The sequence below is a fragment of the Oreochromis aureus genome, linkage group 18 (assembly GCF_013358895.1).
Source record: "Oreochromis aureus strain Israel breed Guangdong linkage group 18, ZZ_aureus, whole genome shotgun sequence".
In the NCBI taxonomy this organism is placed as follows: domain Eukaryota; kingdom Metazoa; phylum Chordata; class Actinopteri; order Cichliformes; family Cichlidae; genus Oreochromis; species Oreochromis aureus.
In genome coordinates this window covers 36,477,540-36,485,113 of record NC_052959.1, presented here as the reverse complement: position 1 = coordinate 36,485,113, position 7,574 = coordinate 36,477,540, and positions in this window count along the sequence as shown.

The window sequence follows — 7,574 nt, the reverse complement described above, 5'->3', positions numbered from 1 at the left end:
AGTCTTTGGTAATAATGGTTCAATATTCAAAATAATAAAGAGCCTCAGTGTTTGTCCTCAAACAGCAGCTAAAACCTGAATCTGTGGAAGTGTTTTTATCCCTCTGGTTGTCTCTGCTCAGTGTTTAAATAAAGTTTTGTTGGTGTAAAACCTGTTTTTGTAGTTACCTCGTGCAGCCACAGGGGGCACTTGCGGTCGATACAACTGCTGGTACTGAGCCTCTCCTCAGCAGTGTGGGTGTGGCTATGGAAGGGGCTCCACCCTGTGATACAAACACAGGACTACATCACTGCTGGCTGTCAGCCAATCAGCTGCTGAGTTTGTTTGAGGTTACAAACAGAAGCGAGAGTTTAACTCAAAAATACCAATGTTTGCTATTCAGGGTTAAAGTCATTTCAACACCTTCAAATCAGGTGAAGATGTGACACAGGTGAGCAGATGGGTTGCAACGCTCTAAATTCAGCTCAAAGGTGAGTTATTATATCGTAACGCCTTTTTAATGAATTATTGGCAGTTTAAGAAGTTTTTTTTTAACGGTTAAAAAGTGCGCCCCAAATTTCCATCCATCTGTTTCCTTCCTCTTATCAAGCCCATCTGTGACAGAGCTACAGGTTAGGTCCACCTGGAGAGATCACCTGTAACACCTTTGCAAACCAGCAGAACTCAGACTTCTATATTCTCCTCTGAACTAAATTAAGTTTTTTTTTTTGCATCGATAAATAAATAAATGAATGTTGGGACTGCACAGGTATTTTTAAAGGTGTACCTGGAGCGTCTAAAAGCCTTTAATCCCGCAGAAGCCTGTTTAAAACTAATCTGTGAAGGTTTCCATTACTGCTGCCAGGTACCAGAGTTAAAGGGATTACCAGGTGAAAACAGGCGGACCTCGTTAAGGCTGTGCGTCGCGTCGCGTCGCAACGCACGCTTTAGTTTTTGGTTAAAAGTCAAACATGTTTCTGCTCTTCAGTCATGCTTTAAATCAGAGGAAGGTTTTTTCAGGGACCTGCTTTTCAGAGTAAAGGACCTCATACTGGTTAAGGTGGACTTTCTAATCCAGTCGGCCAGGTGAGCGCCGTTACCTGCAGCGGCTCCACACTGGCGGCGGGGAAGTAACCCTCGTCCCCGTTCTTCAGCCGCCCGAACCACCACGCCTCGTCCTCCTTAAACAGAACCTGGACCAGGTCCCCCTGGTTCAGGTCCAGCTCCTTCGGCCAGCAGCCCCGGTACTGGATCCTCGCCACCACCATCTGCCAGTTACAGTCAAAAGTGCTTATGACTATATCGCCCCCCAGAGGATCGAACCTGAACAGCACTTTAATTTATCCATAAAAGACATTAAAGAAAGTTCATGAAAAACTCGTGGAAATATTCAGAAAACAGGAGCCGTTAATTTAAACCGTCCTCATTCTGTCGGTGCATTCGGCTTTTCAAACCATAAATAGATTATAAAATATTAAATAATGATCAAAACATAGTTTAGAGGTTTCAAACGTCGCAGTAATTTAATTTCTGATTTATTCATGTTTTAAAACATTAAAAACGTGTTAAAATGCCAGCGTTTTGTATTTTAAAAGGTGGTTTTATATCACAAAAACACCATAAATCCTGCAGATAATAAGTATAAATGCCCAATAAAAGAAGATGAGCTGTAGATGTGTTTAATTCTTGCTTTTCATAAATTTAAACTGACAAATTCTGCAAGTTTTAAAGGAGTTTAAATGTTAAAAATGTTGTGCAGATGAAATGTTTATATTAGTGCATTTAACCAACATGCGGGTTATTTAAAACAAATGGTTTTAGAACGATCTGAACTTTGAAGGTTTTCACTGAGTTAAAAATGTCAAAAGCACATTTAAAATCAGTCTAAGAGGACGAAGTCGATGCTTTTATGAATGAATGAACGTCACTCTGAGGACGCATGTGTGTGTCTTTAATCGGCTCAGCAGGCTGTGAATACACTGAGGTCAGAGGTCGTGCTGATGTAACACTGATTAGCCTCTCTGGTCCCGAACCAGAGCCTGAACCCTGACATCAAGACGAACGGGTTATTGAGCTGGACTCGGGCACTGAGGTGGCTCCGCCCATTTTACCTTCTGCACGTTTTCACTGATTCTTTCACCTGTGATGTGTTTCGGGTTCTCGACACTGGAGTGTTTTTATCGGCTTTGATCAATAACCTGGCAGCTGTTGTCTGGTGCGCGTGAGAAGGCCGAGGAGTCGGGAGGCTGACTAACAAACGTTCATCGTCTCATGAACACGAAACAGGGAGAAATACTGAGAAATCTTACTGAGGAGCTGGACGTGCCAAAACGAACGGAGACTGCAGTACTGCAGAGACACCAAACATTTGTTAACGGGATCGTTTCATGAATATTTCCTGTTCCACCATCAGTGAAATCCAACACCTCACAGTTCATTCTCATGTTTTAGTCGAGTAATTGTAAAATGGCCTGTATTTATATAGCGCTTTACTAGTCCCTAAGGACCCCAAAGCGCTTTACATATCCAGACATCCACCCATTCACACACTGGTGATGGCAAGCTACATAGTAGCCACAGCCACCCTGGGGCGCACTGACAGAGGCGAGGCTGCCGAACACTGGCGCCACCGGGCCCTCTGACCACCACCAGTAGGCAACGGGTGAAGTGTCTTGCCCAAGGACACAACGACCGAGACTGTCCAAGCCGGGGCTCGAACCGGCAACCTTCCGATTACAAGGCGAACTCCCAACTCTTGAGCCACGATCGCCCCGTACAGCCGTTTCTTTCATTGGTAAATTTGACCAGGTTCTGGATCTGCTGTTATCTTTTTTCAGTGATACAGGTAAACTGCTTACATGCCTTTCAAAATAAGATGTGTTTCTTAGTTTCAGATTTTCAGAATAAAGGTTTGATGAATGATGTGTTCGGATGAAGGTTTTAGGAGTGAACTGTTGGAGCTGTAGAAACGTTTCCCGGGTGACAGGTGTCGGGTTTTACCTTCTCTGCTCCCACATATCTCGTCCTTGTCCTCGACCTGCAGACTGACAAACACAGGAAGTCTCATCAACCAATCAGCTTATCAATACAAATCCCACAAAACTCCTGTGTGTGTCTCTGTGTGTGTTTGTTCCTGTTTTACTGACATTGTGGGTCATATATTTGTGTGCTCATTGCTTCTGGGCACAAAAAGCTTTAGAGTTGGTGTCAGCCTGTCACACGAGAAGGTTCGGTGCGTTTTCAGTTCACCCAAGAAAAGAAAAACATACATTTGAATTTTTGCATTTGATTCTTACAAACAAACATGAAAAGCTGGCTCCAGCATACAGAGATGCTCAAGTTCAGACAATGAATTTAGATAAGAGCTGATCAGATCTGTGCAAACACAGATTAAAGGATCAGAGACACATTGGAAGATGTAATCTGTCCGATTTAAGGAACAGCAGCTGATTTTCTGCCGGCACTCTTCCTCGCTGTTCTGTCCAAAGCGGCGAAGGTCCGATGTCATATTTTTAACATCCACTGGGTTGCCAGTTATATGTTCCACACCTCACCTTTCCATGGATGTCTTACCCTCTCCTCATCTTCAGTCTTATAACTAAAGATGTGTCAGATTCACCTTCGAGGGAACAGTTTCTGAAGTGAGCCTGCCGAAGGCGTTCACCGGTCACCTGGTAGATGGTTGTCACTGAGCGTGCTCAGCGAGCCGCTGTTACACCAGATTAGCTTTGTGTAAAAGTGTAAAGGTGGCATCACTTCCAGCTGCTTTATTCCATTCAGCGGTCCGAGACGGACCCTGGTCAGAGTCTGATCCCAGGAAACGCTGCGGCCTCCAGGTGCTTGGAGATACCAGGAAACAGGATCAGGCTGAATTAGAGCAGGAAGTGAATGTTCAAGGATCCAACACACCCAAGACACGTTACAGGAAATGAGCGGTGATATCTGAGACCGTCACGGTTCACGAAAGAGCCGTTTAACTTTTCCTCGCTGTGAAGATCAGCTTCCTGTTGATCCGCTCGCAGCTGTCCTCAGACCTTCTGATTGGTTGACACCTGGCAGGACTTCACAACAGTGTAATCTTTATCACATAGGGTTCACATGAACGGGCGTATTTGAACCCAAAGACTCTGTGAAACCTGCTCGGGTTAACTCGCTCCACACGGAGTGACGATGAAGCTTCAGTTTCCTGAAGCAGAGTGCGGTGGTCTGAGATCGCATCATCGAGGCTGAGCTGACGGGTCACTCTTTCCTGAGAGTTTCTCCGTTTTTCTTCATAAAGGCATTGCCAGATTTTCAGGTCTCCACTTTTCCTATAAACAGGGATGTTGCCGTCATTTATAGCCTGAAGTTGACAGAAAAAGAGAAGTCTTAATGTTGGAACTAAGAAACTTGATGTATTCTCTCTGAGTCTGATGTCAGCGGCGTGTTTCAATGAATCAGCAACAAAAAACTCAAAAACTGTAACGAAGCTGTTCAACATCTGCTGCCCAGCGAGGCAATGTGGAGGGCCCAGCTGTGTGTGAGAGACTCTGGGGTAAAACGGCGATGAAGAGCCCGTGACCGTGTCATCGTCATGCTCTGATGAAGACTCAGTAGAGAGTTCAGACGCTGGAGTCTGTTTGGAGTTCGTGGCATCCTCCGGACAGCGCACGTCTCAAAGCAGCATTAATGCTGATCCGTGTCAGGCGGGTTCAGGAGAGACATCAGAGCGTGATCATCACACTCCAGCTGCTGAACACCACCACCCACTGAAACATCTGGAGCTTCATGAAAGCAGCACCACCACGAAGAACAGCTGGCTTCAGCAACAAACACACCAATCTCTGTCATCACTGGATCGCCTGCGTCAGGCGTCGCTGCAGTCAGAGAAGCTTTGAACATTGTGATGGGCGCGTCTGACCCAATCTGATGGTTTAGGTCAGATTCATGAGAAGTAAAGGGCACCGCCCATCAGCACCTGCACTTCCTGTCGGCATCGACACAAAGCGTGACTCGAGGTGTTAAAGTGTGTCTGCTGAGAGGTGAAGGTGTGCTGCACTCACCCTGGGGGGAGAAGACGGTGGTATAAACCTCGAACTGTTCGTTGCTGTGTCTGTAGATCTGCTGCATGTCGTCTGCTCACACACACACTGGCTGTGGGTTTAAATACCTGCAGCAGTAATCCTCACACACACACACACACACACACACACACACACACAGCTCAGCACATTTATAACAGGACAGGATGACTCAGAGAAACTGGCCGACCGACAGATCTGCTTCTCTGAAGGCTTACTCTGCTCACAGAATCAAATCCAGAGTGAGGCGGCTTTAAACTCTGCTCTGCTGCTACAGGAGGCGTGGCCTAACTGAAACAGGTAACAGCAGCAGCCTGCTTCCAGGTACCGATCGCTTTCTCTGCACTGACGAGTAAAAACCACCTGACAGCTGTCGGGGTACCACGCCATGTCCCCCTTTAGCCACGCCCCTGCCTGTGTTATTTTGAGTGGAACAAAACAGCAGCTTCATCTTACACCTGACAGGTGTGTCATGCAGAGAGTCAGCTGATTGATGAAACACCAGTCAGAGAGGAGGGCTGTCGGCACGCTGGTTATCAGCTCTCTCTGATAACCCCGGCTCTCTGCGTCCGGCTCCGAGCACGTCATGTGACTCTTCTTCTTCTGTGAGCGCTGCCAGGTCCAATCAGAGCCGTGGTCGGACGATGATGATGATGATGATCGCACAGATTCAGCTCTGCTGCTGGAAAAAAAGATCTGACTGCTGTGAATGAGTTTGTTTCTGAGAGTTTGTTTCTGAGCGTGCTCAGTGCTGTGGTTTGTTTCTAAGGCCCACTTTACAGCTGTGAGACTGTATCCATGGAAACATAAAAGCTTCCTGTCCCGCAGCCTGACGGAGGAGACGTGACATCATATCAGAGGAATGATCGGTTGATCAGGTATTCAGGTGTATTCTGTGTTTGCAGCAGTGTGAGAGTCTGTACCTGGATGAGCTTAGGTGTGCTGTGAGGCGTTCAGGGTCAGTCTGTCTTTAGCTCATTTTCTGCATTCAGGGTTAAACCATTAAACACGTCACATCAGGTTTATATAGCAACTGTTCCTGGATCAGATTAAAGGGGATTAAAAAGGAGTCACAGAGGCTCTTCTGAGAAACACACACATGCGCACACGCACACATGCGCACACACACACACACACACACACACACACACACACACACACACAGAAACACACAGACACAGAAACGCACACACACAGAGAAACACACACACACACAGAAACGCACACACACAGAGAAACACACACACACACAGAAACGCACACACACAGAGAAACACACACACTCGTTTTCCTATCTTAGTGGGGACATTCACACGATGCTTTCCCTAGCTGCTAACCATAACCTAACTGTAACACTGACAGTAAAACCCCAGTTTGTGTCTCAAAAATGTCTTCAAACTCGTGGACAGGCACTTGGTCCCCATAGGGCTGTTGGTCCCCACAGGTGTAGTCGTAAGCCAAGTTTTGGTCCTCACTAAGATATCTAAACATGTACACAGAAACACACACGTCTCAGATCAGCTCTCCACATGGAGGCAGCTCTAGAGGCCCTCCAGAGCATGAGAGTCCAAGTAGGACCACCGGAGGGGCAATCACCCCACCCACCTGGAAAAAGAGCGGGGGGGGGTCACCCAGCAGCCACGGCGCAGAAGCCACAGGGGGGCTGCAGCGACGTGCCCGCAGGCTCCACCAGCAGCCGGCTACACCAGAGAGGGGGAGAGAAAAGAACCGCAGAGACACCAAACACTTGTTAACGTGTTGGTTTCACGACTATTTCCATGTCTGTTTCTCAGCTTCCAAGAGAGGTACGAATTGCATGTACGAATTTTGAACCAATTTTTCTTGCTTTCAGCTGATTAGTCAGTGTCATGTCAACCACAAAGAGTGCTTACACAGGGACCTGAAGAGCCTTTGCTCTGTGGACCTCAGGGGGAAGCAGTGTTGTGGAAATGACACACTCTTCACTGCTCGGGATAGTTAAAGCTTTCTTTGTTGTGAATGAGCGATACATGTTTTTATTAAACATTTTAGGATAATACAACACAAACTCATGTAGAGGACATGAAGTCAGAGAGATACGTGCTTTGGAACGACAAGGGGCAGGCGCATCAACGACAGAGCGCAGCGGCCAGTGCAGCTTCGCTCTTAGTTTGTGGTGACCCACAGCAATGGTCCGTGGTCAGCCCTGACTTTGTGTTAAAGTAATACTAAAGTAATAAAAGTTTTTTCTGGTGTAGCACAACTTTATCCTTTCAACAGCCACTGAAGGTTAAAGGACCGAGCTACACAGATCCTCCAGCTTCAAACTGTATGTGTCACGGCTGCCGAGGCGAGCCGTGTGGTGTTGGAGGAAAAGGAGGACCCAAAATGCAGGCAGTGACTGATGATTCGAGTGACGTTTATTTACAAATGGTGGAGTGGCAAAAAACAGGCAGTGAGGGAAGAGAGTTAACAGAACAACCTAAACTGGGAAAACTAAATAACAAACCAGAGAACATACGAACGGGGTGAGCGGCAGAGAGTTGCAGATGAGGA